This window comes from Coregonus lavaretus (genome assembly GCF_964263955.1).
Source record: "Coregonus lavaretus genome assembly, chromosome: 4".
NCBI classification, from domain to species: Eukaryota; Metazoa; Chordata; class Actinopteri; order Salmoniformes; family Salmonidae; genus Coregonus; species Coregonus lavaretus.
This window is the reverse complement of record NC_139991.1, coordinates 35,108,681-35,125,054: the sequence shown is the minus strand read 5'-3', so window position 1 is coordinate 35,125,054 and position 16,374 is coordinate 35,108,681. Positions and strand designations below refer to the sequence as shown.

The following is a 16,374-nucleotide window of genomic DNA, read 5'->3' as shown; positions in this document are numbered from 1 at the left end:
TACAGCATAGCAAAGATTAAAAACAGCCGAATATGTGAAATTGTTTATCTGACATGTTGTGGTTGCCTGAGACTTGGTGCTCACGGAATCAGTAGGCTATTAAACAAACACTCAAACAGAAGCAGGATCTGTCTTATTTCTGTAGATACAGTGCCTTCGGAAAATATTGACCCCTTCCCTTTCTCCACTTTGTTAAGTTACAGCCTTATTCTAAAATTGATAAAATATTATTTTTTTCTCATCAATCTACACACAATACCCCATAATGACAAAGCAAAAACAGGTTTTTAGAAATTGTTGTACATTTATTAAAAATTGTTGTATATTTATAAAAATAAAATATAAAAAATACCTTATTTACATAAGTATTCAGACCCTTTGCTATGAGACTCGAAATTGAGCTCAGGTGCATCCTGTTTCCATTGATCATCCTTGAGATGTTTCTACAACTTGATTGGAGTCCACCTGTGGTAAATTCAATTGATTGGACATGATTTGGAAAGGCACACACCTGTCTATATAAAAGGTCCCACAGTTGACAGTGCATGTCAGAGCAAAAAGCAAGCAATGAGGTCGAAGGAATTGTCCATAGAGCTCAGAGACAGGATTGTGTCGAGGCACAGATCTGGGGAAGGTACCAAAAAATTTCTGCAGCAATGACGGTCCCCGAGAACACAGTGGCCTTCATCATTCCTAAATGGAAGAAGTTTGGAACCACCAAGATTCTTCCTAGAGCTGGCCGCCCGGCCAAACTGAGCAATCGGGGGAGAAGGGCGTTGGTCAGGGAGGGAGGTGACCAAGAACCCGATGTTGACTCTGACATAGTTCTAGAGTTCCTCTGTGGAGATGGGAGAACCATCCAGAAGGACAACCATCTCTGCAGCACTCCCCCAATCAGGCATTTATGGTAGAGTGGCCAGATGGAAGCCACTCCTCAGTAAAAGGCACATGACAGCCCGCTTGGAGTTTGCCAAAAGGCACCAAAAGGACTCTCAGACCATGAGAAACAAGATTTTTCTGGTCTGATGAAACCAAGATTGAACTCTTTGGCCTGAATGCCAAGCGTCACGTCTGGAGGAAACATGGTGGTGGCAGCATCATGCTGTGGAGATGTTTTTCAGCGGCAGGGACTGGGAGACTAGTCAGGATCGAGGGAAAGATGAACGGAGCAAAGTACAGAGAGATCCTTGATGAAAACCTGCTCCAGAGTACTCAGGAACTCAGACTGGGGCGAAGGTTCACCTTCCAACAAGACAACAACCCTAAGCACACAGCCAAGACAACGCAGGAGTGGCTTCGGGACACGCCTCAATGTCCTTGAGTGGCCCAGCCAGAGCCCAGACTTGAACCCAATCTAGCATCTCTAGAGAAACCTGAAAATAGCTGTGCAGCGACGCTCCCCATCCAACCTGACAGAGCTTGAGAGGATATGCAGAGAAGAATGGGAGAAACTCCCTAAATGTAGGTGTGCCATGCTTGTAGCGTCATACCCAAGAAGACTTGAGGCTGTAATCGCTGCCAAAGGTGCTTCAATAAAGTACTGAGTAAAGGGTCTGAATACTTATGTAAATGTGATCTCAGGTAATTATTTGTTCATAAATTTTATACACAACATTTCTAAAAACCTGTTTTTGCTATATCATTATGGGGTATTATGTGTAGATGTATATACAGTGGGGAGAACAAGTATTTGATACACTGCCGATTTTGCAGGTTTTCCTACTTACAAAGCATGTAGAGGTCTGTAATTTTTATCATAGGTACACTTCAACTGTGAGAGACGGAATCTAAAACAAAAATCCAGAAAATCACATTGTATGATTTTTAAGTAATTCATTTGCATTTTATTGCATGACATAAGTATTTGATCACCTTCCAACCAGTAAGAATTCCGGCTCTCACAGACCTGTTAGTTTTTCTTTAAGAAGCCCTCCTGTTCTCCACTCATTACCTGTATTAACTGCACCTGTTTGAACTCGTTACCTGTATAAAAGACACCTGTCCACACACTCAATCAAACAGACTCCAACCTCTCCACAATGGTAAAGACCAGAGAGCTGTGTAAGGACATCAGGGATAAAATTGTAGACCTGCACAAGGCTGGGATGGGCTACAGGACAATAGGCAAGCAGCTTGGTGAGAAGGCAACAACTATTGGCGCAATTATTAGAAAATGGAAGAAGTTCAAGATGACGGTCAATCACCCTCGGTCTGGGGCTCCATGCAATATTTTTTTTTTTTTACATTTACGTCATTTAGCAGACGCTCTTATCCAGAGCGACTTACAGGAGCAATTAGGGTTAAGTGCCTTGCTCAAGGGCACATCGACAGATTTTTAACCTAGTCGGCTCGGGGATTAGAACGAGGCAACCTTTCGGTTACTGGCACAACGCTCTTAACCAATAAGCTACCTGCTGCCAGGAGGGGCATCAATGATCATGAGGAAGGTGTGGGATCAGCCCAGAACTACACGGCAGGACCTGGTCAATGACCTGAAGAGAGCTGGGACCACAGTCTCAAAGAAAACCATTAGTAACACACTACGCCGTCATGGATTAAAATCCTGCAGCGCACGCAAGGTCCCCCTGCTCTAGCCAGCGCATGTCCACGCCCGTCTGAAGTTTGCCAATGACCATCTGGATGATCCAGAGGAGGAATGGGAGAAGGTCATGTGGTCTGATGAGACAAAAATAGAGCTTTTTGGTCTAAACTCCACTCGCCGTGTTTGGAGGAAGAAGAAGGATGAGTACAACCCCAAAAACACCATCCCAACCGTGAAGCATGGAGGTGGAAACATCATTCTTTGGGGATGCTTTTCTGCAAAGGGGACAGGACCACTGCACCGTATTGAGGGGAGGATGGATGGGGCCATGTATCGCGAGATCTTGGCCAACAACCTCCTTCCCTCAGTAAGAGCATTGAATATGGGTCATGGCTGGGTCTTCCAGCATGACAACGACCCGAAACACACAGCCAGGGCAACTAAGGAGTGGCTCCGTAAGAAGCATCTCAAGGTCCTGGAGTGGCCTAGCCAGTCTCCAGACCTGAACCCAATAGAAAAAGCTGAAAGTCCGTATTGCCCAGCGACAGCCCCGAAACCTGAAGGATCTGGAGAAGGTCTGTATGGAGGAGTGGGCCAAAATCCCTGCTGCAGTGTGTGCAAACCTGGTCAAGACCTACAGGAAACGTATGATCTCTGTAATTGCAAACAAAGGTTTCTCTACCAAATATTAAGTTCTGCTTTTCTGATGTATCAAATACTTATGTCATGCAATAAAATGCAAATGAATTACTTAAAAATCATACAATGTGATTTTCTGGATTTTTGTTTTAGATTCTGTCTCTCACTGTTGAAGTGTACCTATGATACAAATTACAGACCTATACATGCTTTGTAATAGGAAAACCTGCAAAATCGGCAGTGTATCAAATACTTGTTCTCCCCACTGTATGTATATATTTTTTTAAATCATCAATTTTAGAATAAGGCTGTAAAGTAACATAATGTAGAAAAAGTCAAGGGGTATGAATACTTTCCGAATGCACTGTATATGGGTGATTTATAAAGCCAGGCACATTTAACAGTTAGGCTATTGATTATAGACATAATTAAGTAGGCGTTTCCTCTCTCCTCACTTTTCTTCTCTCCCAACTCCGCTGCTGCCTCCGCCGCATTGTTCTCAACACCAATATGCTGATTAACTTTGCTATTATGCATATAGCAACATGGTCTAGGAGACGGCGCCAATTCAACAGCGCACTGATGTTTCAGAACCGCGGACAGCGACCGCTATCCAACGCGGGAGAAAGCGCATTTGTTATAAAATAATATTTGTATTAGTGTTGCACCATTGTTCTTATGTAACATAACCATATACAATTTCAGTAGCACGTCTTAGTGATGGACTGTGCCATCCCCATGGCCTCCACAATGGTTTAGTGCACTCTGACAGGTGCGAATCAGACAGGTGTCATGTACACCATGAAACTACGATTTTGTTTTGCTACTGCTCGACTAAAGAAATCTTGGTCGGCCAACAGCCTATCGACCAAAGAATTGACCAGTTGACTAAATGGGGTCGGCCCTTGTTAAGACAATCAGAAATACCATTAGATCCCCAAATTGGCACATTTATATGCCTAAAGTGCCTTGCAAAAGTATTCATCCCCCTTGGGGTTTTTCCTATTTTGTTGCATTTCAACCTGTAATTTAAATTGATTTTTATTTGCATTTCATGTAATGGACATACACAAAATAGTCCAAATTGGTGAAGTAAAAAAAATAACTAGTTAAAAAAAATTCCAAAAGATAAATAACGGAAAAGTGGTGCGTGCATATGTATTCACCCCCTTTGCTATGAAGACCCTAAATAAGATCTGGTGCAACCAATTACCTTCAGAAGTCACATAATTAGTTAAATAAAGTCCACCTGTGTGCAATCTAAGTGTCACATGATCTGTCACATGATCTCATTATATTTAAATGTCTTGGAATGGCCTAGTCAAAGCCCAGACCTCAATCCAATTGAGAATCTGTGGTATGACTTAAAGATTGCTGTACACATGATAATAATAATAATAATAATAATAAGCCATTTACAGTGAGGGAAAAAAGTATTTGATCCCCTGCTGATTTTGTACGTTTGCCCACTGACAAAGAAATGATCAGTCTATAATTTTAATGGTAGGTTTATTTGAACAGTGAGAGAGAGAATAACAACAACAAAATCCAGAAAAACGCATGTCAAAAATGTTATAAATTGATTTGCATTTTAATGAGGGAAATAAGTATTTGACCCCCTCTCAATCAGAAAGATTTCTGGCTCCCAGGTGTCTTTTATACAGGTAACGAGCTGAGATTAGGAGCACACTCTTAAAGGGAGTGCTCCTAATCTCAGCTTGTTACCTGTATAAAAGACACCTGTCCACAGAAGCAATCAATCAGATTCCAAACTCTCCACCATGGCCAAGACCAAAGAGCTCTCCAAAGATGTCAGGGTCAAGATTGTAGACCTACACAAGGCTGGAATGGGCTACAAGACCATCGCCAAGCAGCTTGGTGAGAAGGTGACAACAGTTGGTGCGATTATTCGCAAATGGAAGAAACACAAAATAACTGTCAATCTCCCTCAGCCTGGGGCTACATGCAAGATCTCACCTCGTGGAGTTGCAATGATCATGAGAACGGTGAGGAATCAGCCCACGGGAGGATCTTGTCAATGATCTCAAGGCAGCTGGGACCATAGTCACCAAGAAAACAATTGGTAACACACTACGCTGTGAAGGACTGAAATCCTGCAGCGCACGCAAGGTCCCCCTGCTCAAGAAAGCACATATACAGGCCCGTCTGAAGTTTGCCAATGAACATCTGAATGATTCAGAGGAGAACTGGGTGAAAGTGTTGTGGTCAGATGAGACCAAAATCGAGCTCCTTGGCATCAACTCAACTCGCCGTGTTTGGAGGAGGAGGAATGCTGCCTATGACCCCAAGAACACCAACCCCACCGTCAAACATGGAGGTGGAAACATTATGCTTTGGGGGTGTTTTTCTGCTAAGGGGACAGGACAACTTCACCGCATCAAAGGGACGATGGACAGGGCCATGTACCGTCAAATCTTGGGTGAGAACCTCCTTCCCTCAGCCAGGGCATTGAAAATGGGTCGTGGATGGGTATTCCAGCATGACAATGACCCAAAACACACAGCCAAGGCAACAAAGGAGTGGCTCAAGAAGAAGCACATTAAGGTCCTGGAGTGGCCTAGCCAGTCTCCAGACCTTAATCCCATAGAAAATCTGTGGATGGAGCTGAAGGTTCGAGTTGCCAAACGTCAGCCTCGAAACCTTAATGACTTGGAGAAGATCTGCAAAGAGGAGTGAGACAAAATCCCTCCTGAGATGTGTGCAAACCTGGTGGCCAACTACAAGAAACATCTGACCTCTGTGATTGCCAACAAGGGTTTTGCCACCAAGTACTAAGTCATGTTTTGCAGAGGGGTCAAATACTTATTTCCCTCATTAAAATGCAAATCAATTTATAAAATTTTTGACATGCGTTTTTCTGGATTTTTTTTGTTGTTATTCTGTCTCTCACTGTTCAAATAAACCTACCATTAAAATTATAGACTGATCATGTCTTTGTCAGTGGGCAAACGTACAAAATCAGCAGGGGATCAAATACTTTTTTTCCCCTCACTGTAGCACACGCTTTTATCCAAAGTGACTTAGTCATGTGCGCATACATTTTTACGTATGGGTGGTCCCGGGGATCGAACCCACTACCCTGGCATTACAAGCGCCATGCTCTACCAATTGAGCTACAGAGGACCACGTACACCAGCGGAACCCATCCAACTTGAAGGAGCTGGAGCAGATTTGCCTTGAAGAATGGGCAAAATCCCAGTGGCTAGATATGCCAAGCTTATAGAGACATACCCCAAGAGACTTGCAGCTGTAATTGCTGCAAAAGGTGGCTCTACAAAGTATTGACTTTTGGGGGGGTGAATAGTTATGCACGCTCAAGTTCTGTTTTTTTGTCTTATTTCTTGTTTGTTTCACAAGAAAAAATATTTTGCATCTTCAAAGTGTTAGGCATGCTGTGCAAATCTAATGATACAAACCCCCCAAAAATTCATTTAAATTCCAGGTTGTAAGGCAACAAAATAGGCAAAATGCCAAGGGGGGTGAATACTTTCGCAAGCCACTGTACATATGCACGCAGGCCAGGTAACCTATAGGCCTACTTCTATGTGTAATCAGGTGTGCATCCTTCCTCAACATTGACAGGAGCGCTCCAAAGAAAAGACAATGACTAAATTGACAACTCGTAAATAGAATGAAATAAACCAAAACTAGTTTCTCACAAGTGTAGCATAGGTTATGTGCTCTGAAAAAAATGGGTCAGCCCTAGTTGCTAATACGACTAAGATTGGAAGTTATGTTATGAAAGTTATGAAAACCAATAGAACAGGAGATGAATGGCATAGCGGTGGGTCCAATAGGGAAGTAAATGGAAATACATTTGCCAAAATTATATAAATTACTCCTGTCTATACAGAAATAAAATACTTCAAAATACTTCACCAGAAAGCATGACTTAGCCACAGAGGAATCGAGGATAATTAGCATATGTGTGAAGATAATGTGTCTTCAGTATAATTATAAATGTTGAGACAAGAAGAAGTGGTAGGGGTATGTGGAGAAGATATAGGCGAGTCTCTCTCCAGAAGGGCTCAGCTGTCTCCCGCCAATTCTTGTTCATTCATTGTTTTACTGTGTGAATTTTTTTGCCCTTTATTTCCATATTTTTATCAATCTCCATTACATACAGTATGTCACCAGTAGTAAATGTACCGTTAATCCCAGTCATTTGGTTACATTAAATTCTGTTAACGCATGTATTAGTCATTTACCATTTTCATTTACAGAGTGGAAATGTTGTTTGCAGAGTTCACAACCTGCTACACTTGTGAGAAACAAGTTTTGGCTTATTTCATAACCATCATTTACGACATGCCAATTTTTTCATTGTCTTTTGTTTGGAGTGCTCCATGTGAGCAATGACCATGTGTCTGGTTTCTCCGTCCTGATAATGTTGACAGCGCGCACGCCTGAGTACGCATAGAAGTACCTGGCTTGCTGCACAGAAATGTAGGAACGTTTTTTTAACATCCACTGCTAATGATAATATAAAAACTATAGTTCTTCACAGTAAGCTATTTGAAAAATCTTTCCAACAATTTATTTTTTACCCTTATTTTACCAGATAAGTTGACTGAGAACACATTCTCATTTACAGCAATGACCTTGGGAATAGTTACAGGGGAGAGGAGGGGGATAAATGAGCAAATTGAAAGCTGAGGATGATTAGGTGGCCATGATGGTATGAGGCCCAGATTGGGACTTTAGCCAGGACACCAGGGTTAACACCTCTACTCTTACAATAAGTGCCATGGGATCTTTAGTGACCACAGAGAGTCGGGACACCAGTTTAATATCCCATCCGAAAGACAGCACCCTACACAGGGCAATGTCCTCAATCACTGCCCTGGGCATTGGGATATTTTTTGTTAGACCGGAGGAAAAAGTGCTTCCTACTGGCCACACCACTTCCAGTAGCATCTGGTCTCCCATCCAGGGACTGACCAGGACCAACCCTGCATAGCTTCACAGGCAAGCCAGCAGTGGGATGCAGGGTGGTATGCTGCCGGCTCTACCTCAATAATGAATGAGCAATGGAAGTTACAGGCCTACTTCTGCATTGGCCTATAGGCTACGAGTTGCATGCGCTCATTTCTTTAGCTGCCAATGGACCAGCGTATCAATGTGTCCATATGGCAGATGCTGGTGATCTCGCATTAGTTGACTTTTAGATTTTCACCATTTTAATTCAGATTTTTATTATTAACCATGTGACAATGATTGAGAAATAAAAACGTTATTATTGAAATGAAACTCTTCCATGAAAATGTGCTTATGAAATGCATAACTGGCACGCAGAACAGTAGCATAAATTGTAAGCTTCCCCAAACTTGAAACTCACGTGCCGCCTATGAAGTCTTTATAAACATTTATTGTTTCCACAGATTTAGCCTATAGGCTACTTAGAAGCAAGGTAAGACATTGCCTCATTATATGAAATAAAATATTCAAGTTTCAAACAATTAAGAATGTTTTCAAAATGCATACTGCCTCCAGCTCACATTGTAAAGTGGTGGGTGACGCACTGATAGCGTGTTGCATGCACTTGAATGGTGAATGGGACATGATGACTAACAAAAATACACAAACCAATTTAATTCCACTAAATTATGCAAATTAAACTATAGACCGATAAGCATGATGGTATTTACATCGACTGGTATTTCTATTAATGAATAAAAAACATTATTTTGCAATAGGATTTTTTTCCCTCCCGGTCCTATTGGCCGGCAACAGTTTTATTTTTTTAATTTATTTTTTTAAAATCGGCCGAAAGCCGGCAAATTGCCGGCTAACTGACATCCTGGCTGAAACCCCATTCTTTCTGCAGACATCGTTGAATCTTAATTGGAAAACGTGGTCAGAGAGATTTTACAGAAATTCTGTTATCAAATTTTGCATCTCCACAGGTCTTCCGGTAAATGTGTTTTTGCAAAATGTTCAATGTAAATTGTTGATATCCACATTTTGTTACGTTACAGCCTTATTCTAAAATTGATTAAATATATGTTTTTCTACGCAATCTACACACAATACCGCATAATGACAAAGTGAAAACAGGTTTAGAAATTTTAGCAAATCTATAAAAATAAAAAAAAGGAAATAACTTATTTAACCAGGTAAGCCAGTTGAGAACAAGTTCTCATTTACAACTGCGACCTGGCCAAGATAAAGCAAAACAGTGCGATAAAAACAACAACACAGAGTTACATATGGAATAAACAAAACGTACAGTCAATAACACAATAGAAAATCTATATACAGTGTGTGCAAATGTAGTAAGTTATGGAGGTAAGGCAATAAATAGGCCATAGTGCAAAATAATTACAATTTAGTATTAACACTGGAGTGAGATGTGCAGAAGATTATGTGCAAATAGAGATACTGCAAATTAGCAAAATAAATGTAAACATGTAAATAACAATATAGGAATGAGGTAGTTGGGTCGGCTAATTACAGATGGGCTGTGTACAAGAGCAGTGATCGGTAAGCTGCTCTGACAACTGATGCTTAAAGTTAGTGAGGGAGATAAGTGTCTCCAGCTTCAGAGATTTTTGCAGTTCGTTCCAGTCATTTGCAGCAGAGAACTGGAAGGACTGGCGGCCAAAGGAGGGTGTTGGCTTTGGGGATGACAAGTGAGATATACCTGCTGGAACGCATACTACGGGTGGGTGTTGCTATGGTGACCAATGATCTAAGATAGGCCAGGGATTTCCCTAGAATTGATTTATGGATGACCTGGAGCCAGTGGGTTTGGAGACGAATATGTAGTGAGGGCCAGCCAACGAGAGCGTACAGATCACAATGGTGGGTAGTATATGGGGCTTTGGTGACAAAACGGATTGCACTGTGATAGACTACATCCAATTTGCTGAGTAGGGTGTTGGAGGCTATTTTGTAAATGACATCGCCAAAGTCAAGGATCGGTAGGATAGTCAGTTTTACGAGGGCATGTTTAGTAGCATGAGTGAAGGAGGATTTATTGCGAAATAGGAAGCCGATTCTAGATTTAACTTTGGATTGGAGATGCTTAATGTGAGTCTGGAAGGAGAGTTTACGGTCTAACCAGACACCTAGGTATTTGTAGTTGTCCACATATCCTAAGTCAGACCCGCCGAGAGTAGTGATTCTAGTCGGGCGGGCGGGTGCAAGCAGCGTTCGATTGAAGAGCATGCATTTAGTTTTACTGGCGTTTAAGAGCAGTTGGAGGCCATGGAAGGAGTGTTGTATGGCATTGAAGCTCGTTTGGAGGTTTGTTAACACAGTGTCCAATGAAGGGCCAGATGTATACAAAATGGTGTCGTCTGCGTAGAGGTGGATCTGAGAATCACCAGCAGCAAGACCGACATCATTGATATACACAGAGAATAGAGTCGTCCAGAGAATTGAACCCTGTGGCTGCCAGAGGTCCAGACAACAGGCCCTCCGATTTGACACATTGAACTCTATCTGAGAAGTAGTTGGTGAACCATGCGAGGCAGTCATTTGAGAAACCAAGGCTATTTAGTCTGCCAATAAGAATGCGGTGATTGACAGAGTCAAAAGCATTGGCCAGGTCGATGAAGACGGCTGCACAGTACTGTCTTTTATCGATCGTGGTTATTATATAGTTTAGGACCTTGAGCGTGGCTGAGGTGCACCCATGACAAGCTCGGAAACCAGATTGCATAGCTGAGAAGGTACGGTGGGAGGGTGGGGGGGCATGGGCAAGTTGCAGCGGAGGGTGCAGAGCTGGTGGCCGGGGTATGGGTAGCCAGGTGGAAAGCATGGCCAGCCGTACCAAAATGCTTATTGAAATTCTTGATTATCGTAGATTTATCGGTGGTGACAGTGTTTCCCAGCCTCAGTGCAGTGGGTAGCTGGGAGGAGGTGCTCTTATTCTCCATGGACTTTACAGTGTCCCAAAAAGTTTTGGAGTTAGTGCTACAGGATGCAAATTTCTGTTTGAAAAAGCTAGACTTTGCTTTCCTAACTGCTTGTGTATATTGGTTCCTGACTTCCCTGAAAAGTTGCATATCGTGGGGGCTGTTCGATGCTAATGCAGTACGCCACAGGATTTTTTTGTGCTGGTCAAGGGCAGTCAAGTCTGGGGTGATCCAGGGACTATATCTGTTCTTAGTTCTGTATTTTTGGAATGGGGCATGTTTATTTAAGATTGAGAGGAAAGCACTTTTGAAGAACATCCAGGCATCCTCTACTGACGGAATGAGGTCAATATCCATCCAGGATACCCGGGCCAGGTCAATTAGAAAGGCCTGCTCGCTGAAGTGTTTTAGGGAGCGTTTGACAGTGATGAGGGGTGGTCGTTTGACCGCGGACCCGTTACGGACGCAGGCAATAAGGCAGTGATCGCTGAGATCCTGGTTGAAGACAGCGGAGGTGTATTTAGAGGGTCAATTAGTAAGGATGATATCTATGAGGGTGCCCATGTTTACGGATTTAGGGTTGTACCTGGTAGGTTCCTTGATGATTTGTGTGAGATTGAGGGCATCTAGTTTAGATTGTAGGACGGACGGGGATTTTAAGCATATCCCAGTTTAGGTCACCAACAGTACGAACTCTGAGGATAGATGGGGGGCAAGCAATTCACATATGGTGTCCAGGGCACAGCTGGGGGCTGAGTGGGGTCTGTAGCAAGCAGCAACAGTGAGAGACCTATTTCTGGAAAGGTGGATTTTTAGAAGTTGAAGCTCAAACTGTTTGGGCACAGACCTGGATAGTATGATAGAGCTCTGCAGGCTCTCTCTACAGTAGATTGCAACTCCACCCCCTTTGGCAGTTCTATCTAGACGGAAAATGTTGTAGTTCGGAATGGACATTTCTGAATTTTTGGTGGCCTTCCTAAGCCAAGATTCAGACACTGCTAGAACATCAGGGTTGGCAGTGTGCTAACGCAGTGAATAACTCAAACTTTGGGAGGAGACTTCTGATATTCACATGCAAGAAACCAAGGCTTTTACGGTTACAGAAGTCAACAAATGATAGCGCCTGGGGGGTAGGAGTGATACTGGGGGCTACAGGGCCTGGGTTAGCCTCTACATCACCAGAGGAACAGAGGAGGAAGAGAATAAGGATACGGCTAAAGGCTTTAAGAACTTCTAGTGCGTTGGGTATAGAGAAGAGGGGCAGATTTCCAGGCGTTGTAGAATTGATTCAGGGCATTATTACAAACAATGATATGGAAGGATATGAGTACAGTGGAGGAACACCTAAGCATTGGGTAACTATGAAAGAGATAGCATCACTGGAGGTACCGATTGAGCCAGTCTCCGCGTGTATGGGGGGTGGGACAAAGGAGCTCTCTGAGGCTGGTTGAGCTGAACTTGGGGCTCTACAGTGAAATTGTATAATAAAAACTAACCCAAACAGCACATGGCTAGGCATATTGACATGGGAGAGAGGCATAACGCAATCACAGGTGTTATTCGAGAGGGCTAAGACAACAACTGGTAATGGCGACGAAAGTTGGGCTGAGGCTAAACAGATAAACAGGATGGGGTACCGTGTAAAGGAACAGTCCAGCAGGCATTAGCTGTGTAGCTGAGTGATCATAAGGTCCAGTGAACAGCACTAAGTAAGTCCGGGAGCAGATCGTAGGCTGCTAAAGCACAGGCGAGCAGGATGCACGGCTGTTGATTGCGTGTGCTAGCGGGCCGGGGCTAGCAGATGGATCTTCGTGGTTGTCGTAACGGGAAGCCTGTTGAAACCACATCAGATGATTACGTCGGCAGACCAGTCGTGATGGATCGGTGGGGCTCCGTGTCAACACTAGGAGGTCCCGTCCGGTTGACTGAGAGGTAGATAGCCGGGAGATGGGCCTGGCTCGAGGCTAGCTCAAGGCTAACTGGGGCTAGCTTCGGACAGTGGTAATTAGCCAACAACAACAACAGCCACTCGGTTGCAGCTAGCTAGCTGCGATGATCCGGTGTTAAGCTCCAGTGATTCCGGCAGAAAATCCGATATGCTCTGGCTCAATAGCGCGATGTGCAGACTGGCCGATAATTGTCCGGGCTAGAGCTGGCTGGTAGGTAGTGCAGGCCACGGACAATGGTAATGACCGCTAACGGTGGCTAATAGCAAGTAGCTAGTTAGCTGGCTAGCTTCAGCCAGAGGTTCTGGATAAAAATAAATAATATAATCCGTTCCACATTGGGTGAGGCGGGTTGCAGGAAAGTATATTTAGTTAACGGATGGAAAGTGAGATTGAGAAATATCTAAGAAAATATATACGAAAAATAAAATAAAAAACAGGCTATTTACATGAGGACACTATAGCAAACACGAACGCACTGCTACGCCATCTTGGATCAGTATTTACATAAGTATTCAGACCATTTGCTATGAGACTCGAAATTTAGCTCAGGTGCATCCTGTTTCCATTGATCATCCTTGAAATGTTTCTACAACTTGATTGGAGTCCACCTGTGGTAAATTCAATTGATTGGACATGATTTGGAAAGGCACACACCTATCTATATAAAGGTCCCACAGTTGACAGTGCATGTCAGAGCAAAAACCAAGCCATGAGGTCGAATGAATTGTCTGTAGAGCTCTGAAACAGGATTGTGTCAGGGCACAGATCTGGGGAAGGGCACCAAAAAATGTCTGAAGCATTGAAGATCCCCAAGAATACAGTGGCCTCCATCCTTCTGAAATGGAAGAAGTTTGGAACAACCAAGACTCTTCCTAGAGCTAGCCGCCCATCCAAAGTGAGCAATCGGGGGAAGGGCCTTGGTCAGGCAGAGCTCTAGAGTTCCTCTGTGGAGATGGGAGAACCTTCCAGAAGGACAAGCATCTCTGCAGCACTCCACCAATCAGGCCTTTATGGTAGAGTGGCCAGACGGAAGCCACTCCTCAGTAAAAGGCACATGACAGGCCGCTTGGAGTTTGCCAAAAAAGCACCTAAAAACTAAGACCATGAGAAACAAGATTCTCTGGTCTGATGTAACCAAGATTGAACTCTCTGGCCTGAATGCCAAGCGTCACGTCTGGAGGAAACCTGGCACTATCCCTACGGTGAAACATGGTTGTGGCAACATCATGCTGTGGGGATGTTTTTCAGCTGCAGGGACTGGGAGACTAGTCAGGATCGAGGGAAAGATGAACGGAGCAAAGTACAGAGAGATCCTTGATGAAAACCTGCTCCAGAGCGCTCAGGACCTCAGACTGGCGTGAAGGTTCACCTTCCAACAGGACAATGACCCTAAGCACACAGCCAAGACAGCGCAGGAGTGGCTTCGGGACAAGTCTCTGAATGTCCTTGAGTGGCCCAGCAGAGCCCGGACTTGAACATCTCTGGAGAGACCTGAAAATAGCTGTGCAGCGATGCTCCCCATCCTACCTGACAGAGCTTGAGAGGATCTGCAGAGAAGAATGGGAGAAACTCCCCAAATACAGGTGTGCCATGCTTGTAGCGTCATACCCAAGAAAACGCGATGCTGTAATCGCTGCCAAAGGTGCTTCAACAAAGTTCTGCGTAAAGGGTTTGTGATTAGTAAACATTTCTAAAAACCTGTTTTGCTTTGTCATTATGGGGTATTGTGTGTAGATTGATGAGGGGGATTTTTTTTTTTTTTAAATACATTTTAGAATAAGGCTGTAAGGTAACAAATGTGGAAAGAGTCAAGGGGTCTGAATACTTTCCGAAGGCACTGTATATACTGATAAAACTGTAGGCAATGTGTGTATTGAAATCAGGGAAAGAGCTGTACGACATACATTTACTGACTGAGGTCGAGAGCAAGTGCACTGCACCCATACCCTTATTGAAATTTAGGCCACCAACAGTTGGGGTTTTCTATCCAGTGTGTGTGTGTTTGACAGTGTGCCAGCAGTGCATCAGGGATTTCCACTGTGCAAAGCGACATGTGTAGCCATGAAGAAACGCACACAGGGCAAACACGCCACTATAGCAACCTACTTTTGTCATGTCTAATTACTTCATCCACTTCCCAGAGAACTAAAAAATGACATCTTCAGTTTGAAGAGCCATGTTTCTCTATGCGAGTCTCTCTGCAATAGGTTAATTAGCCTGCCCGGTCCCATCCACCATGATTTTACTAAGCAGATTTGTCCCATTGTCATGTGTCAAAGTTACCCTGACCCATCCAATAAACAAGCAATATCTCTGAATGAGGTTGAAGATTGAATAAGTAAAAAAACAGCACTGTGTTGTATGACCGTATGTTCAGTGACACATGGCCAGGGAGCAATTACAGCATGTCTTAGTTAGGGCTTATGGATAAATGGCATTGAGAAGGTAAAGTTGACATTCTGGACAACCAAAAACAAGCTACACCTTGCTAGCTTAGCTTGCTATGCTAGCCAGTCTTTGGCAACCAACCAAACCATAGCTAGCCAACTATCCATCTATTCCATGTTTATGTTTTCATCCAAATAAGCTCACCTAGTTATGTTTATTGTTACGCTAGCTAACATGCTAATGCTAGCTAGGGAAATAGGTAGCTAGAGCTAACTTGCTAGCAAACGTTACCTTCATTGGCTACTAACTTTACAGGTAGCAAGGATCTACCGTTAGATGTCAGAAAGTCTGCGTCTCTCTTATTTTGCAGTGCAAGTAAGTCCGTAGTAGTGTGGAAATCTAAAATAATAGCTAGCTATTGGCGTATATTATTGCTAGCTAACAACAAGGAACGTTAGCTAACGTTAGCTTGCTAGCTGACAATATCCTGAACTTGTTCACTTCGAATCAATCATGCAAGATGTTGGAGGAAACTAATTGTCACCCTTGCTGTACATTAAAATGAAATAAAATGTACTACATGGAAACTTTGAGACAATCTACATGAAACAAATGTATTTTTATGTTACCTCAGTTTGTACAAATCCATTCACACTTCAATCCAATCTAATTTCTTGCAGAGTGAAGAAATAAACATTCGACTCGTTTAGGCACAGATGTTGTAATTTGCAATGCTTTATGGGATATGTAGTCGACTTCCAGCAGAGCACAGTTGTCGTTGTATGAAAAATGTTGACATTGTAAGATACAGTAAATAATACATGCATTATCTATTACTTTCAAAAATTACATGTTATAAATTAAACAAATGAACTGCATTACTATTGTTTTCAGTTTGAATATTGGTTTGATATTAGGAGTTTGCTCGTCAATACCTCTTGATTCGGGTGGCACGTCTAGATTCATATGACAA

General features: G+C 43.1%; 1 protein-coding gene across 1 annotated transcript in view; it reads right to left on the bottom strand.

The window, feature by feature from the left end:
- klhl8 (kelch-like family member 8) overlaps nt 1–16,124 on the bottom strand; it is a 31,862-nt gene extending 15,738 nt beyond the window's left edge. Inside the window, exon 1 of the mRNA XM_084159818.1 lies at nt 16,031–16,124. The gene's annotated coding sequence lies outside the window, so the exon portion shown is untranslated. The remainder of the gene's footprint in view (nt 1–16,030) is intronic.
- Nucleotides 16,125–16,374: the final 250 nt, after the last annotated feature.